This window comes from Rhinoderma darwinii, unplaced genomic scaffold (assembly GCF_050947455.1).
Source record: "Rhinoderma darwinii isolate aRhiDar2 unplaced genomic scaffold, aRhiDar2.hap1 Scaffold_3333, whole genome shotgun sequence".
NCBI lineage: Eukaryota > Metazoa > Chordata > Amphibia > Anura > Rhinodermatidae > Rhinoderma > Rhinoderma darwinii.
The window spans coordinates 103391-122414 of NW_027463404.1; positions in this window are offsets into that span (position 1 = coordinate 103391).

Consider the following 19024-nt stretch of genomic DNA (forward strand, 5'->3'; position numbering starts at 1 on the left):
CAGTGTTTTGTGTTGCAAGCTGAGATTACAAGCAGACCCGTCACACACACTCATTCAGACCTCTGTGCTGCTGTCCATCACTTAGCAGAAGGCGGTTTCATGCCTCTCTATACACCTGGATAGTTTCTCATTTACACATTATCACAAGAATCATCAATATACTGACAAATTGCACCAAATCATGAAATAATCTACTAGTTGGGGTCCGATGCGAATAATAAAATAAATGTAATAAATTCCTGCAAATCTATTCATCAGGTCAAAAAGAGTAAAGACACTTGTGAAGTATGCAGTGCAGGTAATGTGTACAATGTATATAGCATGCCATGAATATAATGTATGCAGTGCAGGTAATGTGTACAATGTATATAGCATGCCATGAATATAATTTATGCAGTATGCGTAGTGTCTGCAGTGTATGTAATGTAAGTAATGTATGCAGAGTATATAATGTATTCAGTGTATGTAGTGTGTGACGTGTATATATTGCATTCAGTGTTCATATTATATGCCATAAATATAATGTATGCATTATATTGAGTGTGTGCAGTGTATATAATGTAAGCAATGAGTGTAGTATGTGCAGTGTATAGAATGTTTGCAGTGTATATAAGGCTGGGTTCACACGAGCATGTTCGGTCCGTAAAGGACGGAAGTATTTCGGCCGCAAGTCCCGGACCGAACACAGTGCATGGAGCCGGGCTCCTAGCATCATACTTATGTACGACGCCAGGAGTCCCTGCCTCTCTGCAGGACAACTGTCCCGTACTGTAATCATGTTTTCAGTACGGGACAGTAGTTCCACGGAGAGGCAGGGACTCCTAGCGTCGTACATAAGTATGATGCTAGGAGCCCGGCTCCATGCACTGTGTTCGGTTCGGTACTTGCGGCCGAGATACGTCCGTCCATTACAAACCGAACATGCTCGTGTGAACCCAGCCTTAGGTATAACGTTTGTGTTCAGTGTATACAATGCAATGTATGTAGTGTGTGCAGTGTATATATTGTATGGTGTGAATATAAAATATGCTGTGTATGTAATGTGTGCAGTGTATATAGTATGCCATGGATACAAGGTATTCAGTGTGTCTGCAGTGTATATAACGTATGTAATGTGTGCAGTGTATATACGGTATGTAGTGACTGCAGTGTATGTAATATGTGCAGTGTGTGCAGTGCATAGTGTACAGTGTATATAATGCATGCAGCGTATGTAGTGTCTGTAGTGTGATAACAATGGGGCGAATTTATTAAGATTGGCGCATTAAATCAAAACTAAGTTATGTTAGAGTGAAAAATACCACATTTATTAGGATACACACACCTCTTAATAAATTTGACGCATCTTGGACTGTCCTAACGACAATTGAAATCTACGCCTTCAGTGCGCTCTAATTTGCACCAATTTCTGTCATGCTAAATAATAAATATGCCGGTCTATTGGTGGCGCTGCCCCCGATTAAGCCCACCCGCTTTTCTTAGGACTTTCTTAACAAAAGTATTGAGGGCCGAATAAGTTGCAAAGTTTTGTGCAAATAGGAACTTGCTCCACAGTAAAGTGGCAAAAACAAGTTGATAAATTCCCCTCAATGTATGAATGTTGCTCTCCGCATTTCCTCACTTATCCCCCATTGTGGCTGCACCGTTCCGAAAAAGTGCAAAGATTTAATAAACTTGTGATGACGATGTTCTATGTGTTTGTCTATTTCTATGTATGACGTGTCACTGATTCACAGCTCAAACTTCAAAGAACAAATATATAACCAGTGCAAATGATAGTATTATAACTGGAGAGTGATGATGTCACCTGTGTCACATGACTTTTACATAGCATGTGCCATAATTAAATGTATGACTGTCAAAGGTAAACAGACGGCATCTGAGGATCCCCCATACAACACCCACTGCATCTGAGGATCCCCCCTACAACACACGGCATCTGAGGATCCCCCCTACAACACACGGCATCTGAGGATCCCCCATACAACACCCACTGCATCTGAGGATCCCCCCTACAACACATGGCATCTGAGGATCCCCCATACAACACCCACTGCATCTGAGGATCCCCCCTACAACACACGGCATCTGAGGATCCCCCCATATAACACACACTGCATCTGAGGATCCCCCATACAACACCCACTGCACCTGAGGATCCCCCATATAAACCACACTGCATCTGAGGATTCCCATACAACACCCACTGCATCTGAGGATCCCCCATATAAAACACACTGCACCTGAGGATCCCCCATATAACACACACTGCACCTGAGGATCCCCCATATAACACACACTGCACCTGAGGATCCCCCATATAACACCCACTGCACCTGAGGATCCCCCATACAACACCCACTGCATCTGAGGATTCCCATACAACACCCACTGCATCTGAGGATCCCCCATATAAAACACACTGCACCTGAGGATCCCCCATACAACACCCACTGCATCTGAGGATCCCCCATATAACACACACTGCATCTGAGGATCCCCCATATAACACACACTGCACCTGAGGATCACCCATACAACACCCACTGCATCTGAGGATCCCCCATATAAAACACACTGCATCTGAGGATCCCCCATTCAACACACTGCATCTGAGGATCCCCCATACAACACCCACTGCATCTGAGGATCCCCCATACAACACCCACTGCATCTGAGGATCCCCCATATAAAACACACTGCACCTGAGGATCCCCCATACAACACCCACTGCATCTGAGGATCCCCCATACAACACCCACTGCATCTGAGGATCCCCCATATAAAACACACTGCATCTGAGGATCCCCCATATATAACACACTGCACCTGAGGATCCCCCATATATAACACACTGCACCTGAGGATCCACCATACAACACACACTGCATCTAAGGATCCCCATATAACACACTGCATCGGAGGATCCCCCATATAACACACTGCATCGGAGGATCCCCCATATAACACACACTGCATCTGAGGATCACCCATATAACACACACTGCATCTGAGGATCCCCCATATATAACACACTGCATCTAAGGATCCCCATATAACACACTGCATCGGAGGATCCCCCATATAACACACACTGCATCTGAGGATCCCCCATATATAATACACTGCATCTGAGGATCCCCCATATATAACACACTGCATCTGAGGATCCCCCATATATAACACACTGCACCTGAGGATCCCCCATATAACACACTGCATCTGAGGATCCACCATATATAACACACTGCATCTGAGGATCTCCCATATATAACACACTGCATCTGAAGATCCCCCATATAATACCCACTGCATCTCAGGATCCCCCATATAACACACACTGCATCTGAGGATCCCCCATATAACACACTGCATCTGAGGATCCCCCATACAACACACTGCATCTGAGGATCCCCCATACAACACACTGCACCTGAGGACCCCCATATAACACACTGCATCTGAGGATCCCCCATATATAACACACTGCACCTGAGGATCCCCCATATAACACACGGCATCTCAGGATCCCCCATATAACACACTGCATCTGAGGATCCCCCATATATAACACACTGCACCTGAGGATCCCCCATATAACACACTGCATCTGAGAATCCACCATATATAACACACTGCATCTGAGGATCCCCCATATATAACACACTGCATCTGAAGATCCCCCATATAACACCCACTGCATCTCAGGATCCCCCATATAACACACACTGCATCTGAGGATCCCCCATATAACACACTGCATCTGAGGATCCCCCATACAACACACTGCATCTGAGGATCCCCATACAACACACTGCACCTGAGGATCCCCCATATAACACACTGCATCTGAGGATCCCCCATATATAACACACTGCACCTGAGGATCCCCCATATAACACACGGCATCTCAGGATCCCCCATATAACACACTGCATCTGAGGATCCCCCATACAACACCCACTGCATCTGAGGATCCCCCCTACAACACACGGCATCTGAGGATCCCCCCTACAACACACGGCATCTGAGGATCCCCCATACAACACCCACTGCATCTGAGGATCCCCCCTACAACACACGGCATCTGAGGATCCCCCATGCAACACCCACTGCATCTGAGGATCCCCCCTACAACACACGGCATCTGAGGATCCCCCCATATAACACACACTGCATCTGAGGATCCCCCATACAACACCCACTGCACCTGAGGATCCCCCATATAAAACACACTGCATCTGAGGATTCCCATACAACACCCACTGCATCTGAGGATCCCCCATATAAAACACACTGCACCTGAGGATCCCCCATATAACACACACTGCACCTGAGGATCCCCCATATAACACCCACTGCACCTGAGGATTCCCCATATAACACCCACTGCACCTGAGGATCCCCCATACAACACCCACTGCATCTGAGGATTCCCATACAACACCCACTGCATCTGAGGATCCCCCATATAAAACACACTGCACCTGAGGATCCCCCATACAACACCCACTGCATCTGAGGATCCCCCATATAACACACACTGCATCTGAGGATCCCCCATATAACACACACTGCACCTGAGGATCCCCCATACAACACCCACTGCATCTGAGGATCCCCCATATAAAACACACTGCACCTGAGGATCCCCCATACAACACCCACTGCATCTGAAGATCCCCCATACAACACCCACTGCATCTTAGGATCCCCCATACAACACCCACTGCATCTGAGGATCCCCCATATAAAACACACTGCACCTGAGGATCCCCCATACAACACCCACTGCATCTGAGGATCCCCCATACAACACCCACTGCATCTGAGGATCCCCCATATAAAACACACTGCATCTGAGGATCCCCCATATATAACACACTGCACCTGAGGATCCCCCATATATAACACACTGCACCTGAGGATCCACCATACAACACACACTGCATCTAAGGATCCCCATATAACACACTGCATCGGAGGATCCCCCATATAACACACTGCATCGGAGGATCCCCCATATAACACACACTGCATCTGAGGATCACCCATATAACACACACTGCATCTGAGGATCCCCCATATATAACACACTGCATCTAAGGATCCCCATATAACACACTGCATCGGAGGATCCCCCATATAACACACACTGCATCTGAGGATCCCCCATATATAATACACTGCATCTGAGGATCCCCCATATATAACACACTGCATCTGAGGATCCCCCATATATAACACACAGCACCTGAGGATCCCCCATATAACACACTGCATCTGAGGATCCACCATATATAACACACTGCATCTGAGGATCCCCCATATATAACACACTGCATCTGAAGATCCCCCATATAACACCCACTGCATCTCAGGATCCCCCATATAACACACACTGCATCTGAGGATCCCCCATATAACACACTGCATCTGAGGATCCCCCATACAACACACTGCATCTGAGGATCCCCCATACAACACACTGCACCTGAGGATCCCCCATATAACACACTGCATCTGAGGATCCCCCATATATAACACACTGCACCTGAGGATCCCCCATATAACACACGGCATCTCAGGATCCCCCATATAACACACTGCATCTGAGGATCCCCCATATATAACACACTGCACCTGAGGATCCCCCATATAACACACTGCATCTGAAAATCCACCATATATAACACACTGCATCTGAGGATCCCCCATATATAACACACTGCATCTGAAGATCCCCCATATAACACCCACTGCATCTCAGGATCCCCCATATAACACACACTGCATCTGAGGATCCCCCATATAACACACTGCATCTGAGGATCCCCCATACAACACACTGCATCTGAGGATCCCCCATACAACACACTGCACCTGAGGATCCCCCATATAACACACTGCATCTGAGGATCCCCCATATATAACACACTGCACCTGAGGATCCCCCATATAACACACGGCATCTCAGGATCCCCCATATAACACACTGCATCTGAGGATCCCCCATATATAACACACTGCACCTGAGGATCCCCCATATAACACACTGCATCTGAGGATCCACCATATATAACACACTGCATCTGAGGATCCCCCATATATAACACCCACTGCATCTCAGGATCCCCCATATAACACACACTGCATCTCAGGATCCCCCATATAACACACACTGCATCTGAGGATCCCCCATATAACACACTGCATCTGAGGATCCACCATATATAACACACTGCATCTCAGGATCCCCCATATAACACACTGCATCTGAGGATCCCACATACAACACACACACTGCATCTCAGGATCCCCCATATAACACACTGCATCTGAGGATCCCCCATAGAACACACACTGCATCTGAGGATCCCCCATATATAACACACTGCACCTGAGGATCCCCCATATATAACACACTGCACCTGAGGATCCCCCATACAACACACACTGCATCTGAGGATCCCCCATATATAACACACTGCACCTGAGGATCCCCCATATAACACACTGCATCTGAGGATCCCCATATATAACACACTGCATCTGAGGATCCCCCATATAACACACTGCATCTGAGGATCCCCCATATAACACACACTGCACCTGAGGATCCCCCATATAACACACACTGCACCTGAGGATCCCCCATATAACACACTGCATCTGAGGATCCCCCATATAACACATGGCATCTGAGGATCCCCCATACAACACACTGCATCTGAGGATCCCCCATATAACACACTGCATCCGAGGATCCCCCATATAACACACACTGCACCTGAGGATCCCCCATATAACACACACTGCATCTGAGGATCCCCCATATATAACACACACACTGCACCTGAGGATCCCCCATATAACACACTGCATCTGAGGATCCACCATATATAACACACTGCATCTGAGGAGCCCCCATATAAAACACACTGCATCTGAAGATCCCCCATATAACACCCACTGCATCCCAGGATCCCCCATATAACACACACTGCATCTGAGGATCCCTCATATAACACACTGCATCTGAGGATCCCCCATACAAGACACTGCATCTGAGGATCCCCCATACAACACACTGCACCTGAGGATCCCCCATATAACACACTGCATCTGAGGATCCCCCATATATAACACACTGCACCTGAGGATCCCCCATATAACACACGGCATCTCAGGATCCCCCATATAACACACTGCATCTGAGGATCCCCCATATATAACACACTGCACCTGAGGATCCCCCATATAACACACTGCATCTGAGGATCCACCATATATAACACACTGCATCTGAGGATCCCCCATATATAACACCCACTGCATCTCAGGATCCCCCATATAACACACACTGCATCTCAGGATCCCCCATATAACACACACTGCATCTGAGGATCCCCCATATAACACACTGCATCTGAGGATCCACCATATATAACACGCTGCATCTCAGGATCCCCCATATAACACACACTGCATCTGAGGATCCCACATACAACACACACTGCATCTGAGGATCCCCCATATATAACACACTGCACCTGAGGATCCCCCATATATAACACACTGCACCTGAGGATCCCCCATACAACACACACTGCATCTGAGGATCCCCCATATATAACACACTGCACCTGAGGATCCCCCATACAACACACACTGCATCTGAGGATCCCCCATATATAACACACTGCACCTGAGGATCCCCCATATATAACACACTGCATCGGAAGATCCCCCATATAACACCCACTGCATCTCAGGATCCCCCATATAACACACACTGCATCTGAGGATCCCTCATATAACACACTGCATCTGAGGATCCACCATATATAACATACTGCATCTGAGGATCCCCCATATAACACACACTGCATCTGAGGATCCCCCATATATAACACACTGCATCTCAGGATCCCCCATATAACACACTGCATCTGAGGATCCCCCATATAACACACACTGCATCTGAGGATCCCCCATATATAACACACTGCACCTGAGGATCCCCCATATATAACACACTGCACCTGAGTATCCCCCATACAACACACACTGCATCTGAGGATCCCCCATATATAACACACTGCATCTGAGGATCCCCCATACAACACACACACTGCATCTGAGGATCCCCCATATATAACACACTGCACCTGAGGATCCCCCATATATAACACACTGCACCTGAGGATCCCCCATATATAACACACTGCACCTGAGGATCCCCCATATAACACACACTGCATCTGAGGATCCCCCATATATAACACACTGCACCTGAGGATCCCCCATACAACACACACTGCATCTGAGGATCCCCCATATATAACGCACTGCACCTGAGGATCCCCCATATATAACACACTGCATCTGAAGATCCCCCATATAACACACACTGCATCTCAGGATCCCCCATATAACACACACTGCATCTGAGGATCCCCCATATAACACACTGCATCTGAGGATCCACCATATATAACACACTGCATCTCAGGATCCCCCATATAACACACTGCATCTGAGGATCCCCCATATAACACACACTGCATCTGAGGATCCCCCATATATAACACACTGCACCTGAGGATCCCCCATATATAACACACTGCACCTGAGTATCCCCCATACAACACACACTGCATCTGAGGATCCCCCATATATAACACACTGCATCTGAGGATCCCCCATACAACACACACTGCATCTGAGGATCCCCCATATATAACACACTGCACCTGAGGATCCCCCATATATAACACACTGCATCTGAGGATCCCCCATATATAACACACTGCATCTGAGGATCCCCCATATAACACACACTGCATCTGAGGATCCCCCATATAACACACACTGCATCTGAGGATCCCCCATATAACACACACTGCATCTGAGGATCCCCCATACATTACACGCTGCAGCTGAGGATCGCATCATTTATTTTGGCCTTTTACATGGGTAATAGAAGATGGGTAGAAACAATTGGCAGCCATGACAGTACTTATAACGGTTCTTTTGTCAGACCCTGACATATTAATCTGCATTGCATGTAGGATTCCACTCCCTTGCCCCTAGATGGTGTCAGTCCTCACTGTAGTTCTGGCATTTTATTCATGAACTAGGAAGCTCTGGATAAACAGCATTATTGCACCCTTCCGGTCAGGGAGTGCTGCAGTGCATGGAATTGTGGCAGGACACAGTGATGATAAGGTGAATCCATGATATATAATAAATGATCACCAGTCACCAAGCTGCCTCTGTGGCCGGGAAACCATTGCTGGGGTAAATACCCCGCAGAGTGAAGAATATTGTCCATCCTGAGGCCGCATGTTCAGGTTCTGAAATCTTGGAGGGTGGGGGTTGTTATGCGGCAGTTCAGGTCACATGACACATCTTGAGGTATCATCCGAGATGACTGGAGATGAAAGCGCTATCACTAGTCCAGCAGCCGTCGTAGCCCCCACATCCCGAGCGCTGGCATCAATCTACTCAATTTGTCCGTCAACACCAGCAAAATCCCACAAACAGTCCTAAGCAGGTGCTTAAAGCCTGACGCGTCTCCGGCTCCTCATCAGCGCTGCGTCCCGGTGATAGTCACTCTCTTTCTAGTGCGGAGCTGATTGTAATGTTTAGTCTGACACATGGATCATGTCAGGGGGTCCCCAGACACAGGGCCGTCTAATCAGTGCTGCCGTATACTGAGCCCCTGTTCGCCAGAGCGCCACAATCTCCGATGGGCCAGCGATGGCAACGAGATCCTGACTTGGAAAGTCCTGAGCGGTAATGAACTGCTGTGGAAATCGCTTCATTAGGAGGCCGCACACGATGATGTAGGAACATTTTCCCCTATAATAGAAAAATCCCCCCAAATCAGCCCCAGAGTCGTCTTCGGTTATTAATCATGTTACTCTGTTTCTGGAACAACTGGGTGACAATAAAAATGGCCGCCATTACGGCATCGGTGGGGGTTTTCATCCAACTTTACCAGACCCCTGAACGGCCGGTCATGGAGAGACACGTTCTCTGCTTCAGATACAAATTGTAAGTCCCTCGTGTCCCAATAAAATCTATTCAGCCCTAAGGGAACGAATGAGGGAACGGTCATAATATACAGGAGGAAGAATTCATGTGTAACGGCGGAGATTTTACTGCACATTATTTGGGGTCCATGAGGAGATACTGAGTATTCTTTCCCAGTCCTCACATATAATGACGTTACACAATGTTACACAATGTTACACAATGTTACAATGTATCCGTCCCCTTCATTTGGAGCCCAATCCAGCAGGGATCACCCATTTTATAAAAGTATCTTCCCGTCTTAATGCCGCTTGGGCCCAAGAAGGGATTTTCCTTTCTAAAGAGCAAATTAGACTGCACTCTGTTAGGGTTTATTTTGATGAACCGCAGTTAATGAAGCAAACCTCCAACTACGAACATTATTTTGTTTTTAGATCCAAGATTCTGTCCTGACTAATGTAATAAGACATCTTTATAGGTCTCAGTCTGATACAGAGCTCCAAACCCCCTGCATAGACATAGTTACATGATATCGTTTTTTCTGCCTGCAGCCACCACTAGGGGGAGCTCCGGAGATAACTGAAGACAAACCTTATAATAAATCTGTATGCAGTGAGCTCCCCCTGGTGGTGGCTGTAAGTAGACAGGATTTTATAATTTACCACTTATTCTGAGATACAACTTGATAGATTTGTGTCTTTTTCCTGCCTATGTAACTTTCTTACAAATAATTCCCACCCATCAATAAAAACATGTCCGGTCACTATGATTCCCTGGATTTTCCTCTTCTGTTTAGCTGTTCTGAGTGATTTTAGTTTCCTGCATTGTTAACAGCGGCTCGGTGACTACCGCTAATATCCGCTATAACAGTGCCCACCCTGTTGTACAGTTGTAATGTTTAGCATAGGGACCCCCGGTATGAGGTCGCCTTGTCGTGGCAGGTGGGCGCACTCCATGTGATCAAAATGTGCGCTAAGACCCTCAAATTTATAGTATAGTAAATACAGCAGTAATACAATAATAAAAAGTATAATATGAAGGTCTTAGCGCATCTTTTAGTTTGTTTGCTTTGTCACAGCAGATTAGCGGCTGCACATTTTATTCCGGTTTGTTAGGCGCTTCTGACTTTGTCTTTTGCGGTGCCCCTCCGGTTGTCACTCAACTTTCCACAGCTTTGAACGGCTTATAAATGCTCAGTGCTTGGTAGATCTGCCCCGTCCCTTACTGCTCCGCTTGTGTGTCCCTTCTCATTGTGGTCCTGGAATTATATTCATGAACCAGGAAGCTCAGGATGAACGCAGCAGCTCCTGGAATTGTGGGAGGACGCACAAAAAACATGAATAGAAATGATATAAAATAACCCATGTGACTATCATCAGTAACGACACCGCATTCGTGGCTGGGGGAGATTTTACAGAATGAGGCCATTTACCTCTTCTCTATAATTTTTACTAGTTCTTCGTTCGGGGAACTATTTGGTTGACTCCACATTCCTGGTAATTGCATTTGTTGTCGCTGCTGGGATTATGACAATATAGATTTAGTAATAAATGACCAGTTTAAGGTCCCGGAAGACTGAAATGACGGCGTCTGGGAGCTGCAATCACATCCACGCAGTCATTGAGGCGACCGCGCCGGCACGCTGATTCACGTATTGTCGCCTGCTCAGCTCTGCGCTGATTATAAGAGGAGAAATAACGAGGCAGCCGGCTCCAGGCCGTTATCACAGGACCCACTGGAATTACCCCAAAACAACCATAATGAAAAAGATGGGGTCCCCTGGAAATAGCGGATGATAGCAGGGGCTCCTCCGTGACCAGCAGATCTCCAGGGACCTACAATGGGAGAAGACGGGATCTAATCCCGACCAGCCCTAATAAAGCTTCATCAGTCCTGACACTTCCTGATAGATATTGTTTCAATTCCTTATTTGTTTTCAAGATCTCTGCTTGTTGTTAGTAACAGGGACATTTCTTGTTTACATCCAGAGGCTGAAAACTTGTAGGGACCTAATACTTCTCACAGCTGAGAGATTGTTACAATTGTATCCAGTCTAGGTAAACAGCTGGGACCCCGGACAGATACATTTTTTACATATTGCCTGCGCTAATCCATTGTAACAAACCATCAGGACAGGCGAGAGATTTGCGCAGTAGATGTCTTTGGATGTGCGCCCCCTATATTTCACATGTACTATACACAATATTTTTTTATTACACATTCAGGGTATGTTCACACAGCAGCGTCCGTAACGGCCGAAATTACGGGGCTGTTTTCTCCTGAAAACAGCCCCGTAATTTCAGCCGTAACGGCATGTGCAGGCGCTTGAACGCCGCGTCCATTACGGACGTAATTGGCGCTGCTTTTCATTGGAGTCAATGAATAACGGCTCCAATTACGGCCAAAGAAGTGACAGGTCACTTCTTTGACGCGGGCGTCTATTTACGCGCCGTCATTTGACAGCGGCGCGTAAATTACGCCTCGTGTGAACAGACAAAGGTCAGCCCATTGCTTTCAATGGGCAGATGTTTGTCAACGCATTCAAGCCGTAATTTCGGACGTAATTCGGGGGTTAATACGCCCGATTTACGTCCGTAATTAGTGTGTGTGAACATACCCTTACTTCCATGCCCCACACACCACGCCCCTCAAGGTTAGTGGGCGTGGCTATCATTATTTACCACACCTGAGCACTTTCCTTCAGTAGCATTCTCTGGCCTGGTCGCGTCCTGTTTGGAACAGGTTTTTACCCGCCTGTTTTGTGAGTGTGGCCTCTTCTGTGTTTATAAGTAGATGTGTTTAGCTGACAGAGGATTGCATGAGATTGTAACGCACCCTCACCTGTGAGAAGTATTAGGGTATGTGCACACACACTAATTACGTCCGTAATTGACGGACGTATTTCGGCCGCAAGTCCCGGACCGAACACAGTGCAGGGAGCCGGGCTCCTAGCATCATAGTTATGTACGACGCTAGGAGTCCCTGCCTCTCTGCAGGACAACTGTCCCGTACTGTAATCATGTTTTCAGTACGGGACAGTAGTTCCACGGAGAGGCAGGGACTCCTAGCGTCGTACATAACTATGATGCTAGGAGCCCGGCTCCCTGCAATGTGTTCGGTCCGGTACTTGCGGCCGAAATACGTCCGTCAATTACGGACGTAATTAGTGTGTGTGCACATACCCTTAGGTCTGATAGAGGTTTTAGCTTCTAGTTATAAACAAGGATGTTTCCATTTACTGGCAGCATGCAGAGATTTTGAAAATAATGAGGAAAGGAAACACAAGTTTGTCATTATACAATGAATGAGCTTTATTTACATAGAACCAGAAAACCCCTTTAGGCCGCGCAGCAACATCAGATGTGCCATGATGCCCAAAACGCCATTTCCCTGTTTTTTTGGGCACTTAGGAATGTAGTGATGATGGGTGTGATTGTGCACAACGCCTGTATGATCTGATACTGTCACAGAAATGTACATTGATCAGGAATTACATTGGGGCGCTGGGGTCATTCAGGGGGCTGCTAACCTGTGGGCGCCAGGTGTGGCACAGCAGAAATGCCACCCAGTCCACAGCCTCCTCGCTACCTCTGCCGCCTGTGGATCCTGCCCTGGGCACAGCCACATATAATGACGGATTCTGACTGATATCTGAGCGCACACATGTGATGTTCTAGACGTGCGTTCACACCGCGACTTCATGACCTCAGCGATCACATCTGATCTACCAGCGACATCATTCTGTTTATTTCATTGGAAAGGTCATTATATCACAGGCTCCGCTATTGCCCAACTCGCCCTCTTGAGCAGATGTTTTCACTTAAGTAGAAGTTATTAAACCGAATGCACGAAAATAACGGTTATGGCGAGAGAACGCGTCCACCTACATGAGAGCCGCAGAAAACGTATAACACGGAAATATGTCATTACATAGGAACAGTAGAACTAAAATGATAGATATTATATGAATAGATATATAGATATGAGATAGATAGATAGATAGATAGATAGATAGATAGATAGATAGATAGATAGATAGATAGATAGATATGAGATAGATAGATAGATAGATATGAGATAGATAGATAGATAGATATGAGATAGATAGATAGATAGATAGATAGATAGATAGATAGATAGATATGAGATAGATAGATAGATAGATAGATAGATAGATAGATAGATAGATAGATATGAGATAGATAGATAGATATGAGATAGATAGATAGATAGATATGAGATAGATAGATAGATAGATAGATATGAGATAGATAGATAGATATGAGATAGATAGATAGATAGATAGATAGATAGATAGATATGAGATAGATAGATAGATAGATATGGGATAGATAGATAGATATGAGATAGATAGATAGATAGATATGGGATAGATAGATAGATATGAGATAGATATGAGATAGATAGATAGAGAGATAGATAGATAGATAGATAGATAGATAGATAGATAGATAGATAGATAGATAGATAGATAGATAGATAGATAGATAGATAGATATGAGATAGATAGATAGATAGATAGATAGATAGATAGGAGATAGATAGATACATATGAGATAGATAGATAGATAGATAGATAGATAGATAGATAGATAGATAGATAGATAGATGATAGATAGATAGATAGATAGATAGATAGATAGATAGATAGAGATAGATAGATATGAGATAGATAGATAGATAGGAGATAGATAGATACATATGAGATAGATAGATAGATAGATAGATAGATAGATAGATAGATAGATAGATAGATAGATGATTGATAGATAGATAGATAGATAGATAGATAGATAGATAGATAGATAGATAGATAGATATGAGATAGATAGATAGATAGATAGATAGATATGAGATAGATAGATAGATAGATATGAGATAGATAGATAGATAGATAGATAGATAGATAGATAGATAGATAGATAGATAGATAGATAGATAGATAGATATGAGATGGATATGAGAGAGATAGATAGATAGATAGATATATTTTTTAGCACAGTTCCCCGATCCCTTCTTCATTAACTGTATCTTGTGTGTGGATTAATCATTTACTTGCTGGGGGTTATGATGGGACATTGGGGTATCCCCCTCCCCCTCGGGGCCATCGTCAGACATTACCATGACTGGAGACGTGGCTGTGTCTGTGGGGGGGGGGCTGTCATGGTCACCCCGGGGGGCTGCGTGTGATGAGCCAGGCCTACCACAGACAGGACACAGTGTCCCCCGGGTATAAACACTGCGGCTTCCAGGCCGCCCAGGACTCTCCTGCAATGTTTAATCTGAGAGGCTGAGATTGAGGGTCGGCTTTATTCTTCTCGCCGGCTGTCTCGCCCCTACATACAGCCCACGTAAAACGCCGCCATTATTTACTCCTCGGGTCCCGGCTGTAATCCATTCGGCCTGTGTCATGTTGGGAGCAGACATCCAAACCTGCTCCTGGGCATAACAAGTGTCACAGAACACGGCCGGCCTGCAGCACATCAATGCCAACCGCTGCGCCAAAGATTCCTCCGTGTCATGATGTAAATCAGGGGTTGGATGCGCGCCAGAGCTGTGTATAGTCACCGCAAGCACCAGTGCCCACCAGGCCGGTGTCAGGCTGGTGTCAGGCAGCTGCTGGTAAAGCTCCAGAATTCACAGTGGCCCTAACGCCTCATGCAATGTTCCTCCCTGATGTTAGGGCGGGGGTGGTGATGTGGGCGATCACCAGAACTATTGAGAGCAGGTTCCTAATGATGGAACCAAAACTTCAAGTCAATGTGGCTGAGCTGCGGTACCAGACGAGGTCACAACGAGGGGTCGGGAGCCCGGAGGGTGATATCTACTATCCGGATAAGAAGGAGTTGGGGGCACCATCCTGGAATCACTTTCCCAGAATTCCCGGCTTGGGGGCAGACACCACGGGAAGCTGAGCAGGTCCTGGTCCTCCAGGAAACGTTCTCACAGTTCTGGGCCCAGTGTCCGGCCCGGGAGAGGAAATGATGGTGCGTTTGATGCCTCTTATCTCCCGGCGGGGCACATTGCTGGCTGTCTCCTTCATGGCGTTCTCAGGGTCCCTGTCTCCCCTCTCTCGTCTGATCTCCGCACAGTCTTTCATGTTCAGCTTTTATCAGAGACAGTTCAGGATTTTGACCCTTTGCTGTTAGATTCCTCCCAGTGCGAGGGCCACAACGAAGCCTCAAGTATGTGCTGAAGTCTCCCGACACATCATTGCCGCTCCCTAATGAAGCTCAACCAATGTCATCCGTCTCCGAGCAGCGCAACACGAAACATATGGCAGAAGATGCGCCCAGCGCAGGGCGAGGCAACACATAGAACTGCTACTGCGGGGGTCACTTACTTCTAATGACAAAAAAAATCACATAGTCTACTGAAAGCTGCAGAACATCGCTCCTCTACCTCCTGACAGATACATAGTGATATATCCTGCAGATTATTACACCCCTGACCTCTCTGCAGATCTGCAGAACATTGCTCCTCTACCTCCTGACAGATACATAGTGATATATCCTGCAGATTATTACACCACTGACCTCTCTACAGATCTGCAGAACATTGCTCCTCTACCTCCTGACAGATACATAGTGATATATCCTGCAGATTATTACACCACTGACCTCTCTAGAGATCTGCAGAACATTGCTCCTCTACCTCCTGACAGCTACATAGTGATATATCCTGCAGATTATTACACCACTGACCTCTCTAGAGATCTGCAGAACATTGCTCCTCTACCTCCTGACAGATACATAGTGATATATCCTGCAGATTATTACACCACTGACCTCTCTACAGATCTGCAGAACATTGCTCCTCTACCTCCTGACAGATACATAGTGATATATCCTGCAGATTATTACACCACTGACCTCTCTACAGATCTGCAGAACATTGCTCCTCTACCTCCTGACAGATACATAGTGATATATCCTGCAGATTATTACACCCCTGACCTCTCTACAGATCTGCAGATCATTGCTCCTCTACCTCCTGACAGATACATAGTGATATATCCTGCAGATTATTACATTACTGACCTCTCTACAGATCTGCAGAACATCGCTCCTCTACCTCCTGACAGATACATAGTGATATATCCTGCAGATTATTACACCACTGACCTCTCTACAGATCTGCAGAACATTGCTCCTCTACCTCCTGACAGATACATAGTGATATATCCTGCAGATTATTACACCACTGACCTCTCTACAGATCTGCAGAACATTGCTCCTCTACCCCCTGACAGATACATAGTGATATATCCTGCAGATTATTACACCACTGACCTCTCTACAGATCTGCAGAACATTGCTCCTCTACCTCCTGACAGATACATAGTGATATATCCTGCAGATTATTACACCACTGACCTCTCTACAGATCTGCAGAACATTGCTCCTCTACCCCCTGACAGATACATAGTGATATATCCTGCAGATTATTACACCACTGACCTCCCTAGAGATCTGCAGAACATTGCTCCTCTACCTCCTGACACATACATAGTGATATATCCTGCAGATTATTACACCACTGACCGCTCTACAGATCTGCAGAACATTGCTCCTCTACTTCCTCATATATACATAGTGATATATCCTGCAGATTATTACACCACTGACCTCTCTACAGATCTGCAGAACATTGCTCCTCTACCTCCTGACAGATACATAGTGATATATCCTGCAGATTATTACACCACTGACCTCTCTACAGATCTGCAGAACATTGCTCCTCTACCTCCTGACAGGTACATAGTGATATATCCTGCAGATTATTACACCACTGACCTCTCTACAGATCTGCAGAACATTGCTCCTCTACCTCCTGACAGGTACATAGTGATATATCCTGCAGATTATTACACCACTGACCTCTCTACAGATCTGCAGAACATTGCTCCTCTACCTCCTGACAGATACATAGTGATATATCCTGCAGACCATTACACCACTGACCTCTCTAGAGACCTGCAGAGCATTGCTCCTCTACCTCCTGACATCATACCTCCCAACTTTTGAATTCGGAAAAGAGGGAAATTTTATGCCACGCCCCCTAACCACGCCCAATATTGGGCATAAACACATCAAATCGCGGCCAGATCCTTCTGCAAATAACGCGCGCACATTCTCACTACGGATCTCTAGACTGTCTGGATATCACAGATATTATATTTCAGGTTATGTCGTCTTTGTGTTACTTTTCCTATCTTGGGTATAACATTTGCTCATCACGGCGGCAGCAGCTGCAGGACAAACCAAGAGGCTGAGAACAATGAAAGTCAAGAGGGAGACCCTGTGATGGATGACTTTTCAATTGACAGGTAGCAGAGTTAGGGTATGTGCACACACACTAATTACGTCCGTAATTGACGGACGTATTTCAGCCGCAAGTCCCGGACCGAACACAGTGCAAGGAGCCGGGCTCCTAGCATCATACTTATGTACGATGCTAGAAGTCCCTGCCTCGCTGCAGGACAACTGTCCCGTACTGTAAACATGATTATACTACGGGACAGTTGTCCTGCAGCAAGGCAGGGACTCCTAGCGTCGTACATAAGTATGATGCTAGGAGCCCGGCTCCTTGCACTGTGTTCGGTCCGGGACTTGCGGCCGAAATACGTCCGTCAATTACGGACGTAATTAGTGTGTGTGCACATACCCTTACATGATGGGGATTTTTTTTTTCCAGTTGTGTAACTCTGCTACCGGTAGATCGCTCCACACACAGCCGCCTTGTAGATAGCGCCAGATACAGCCCCCTGTACATAGCGCCAGACACAGCCCCCCTGTTCATAGCGCCAGACACAGCCCCCCTGTAGATAGCTCTAGACACATCCCCCCTGTAGATAGCTCCAGACACAGCCCCCCTGTAGATAGCTCCAGACACAGCCCCCCTGTAGATAGCTCCAGACACAGCCCCCCTGTAGATAGCTCCAGACACAGCCCCCTGTAGA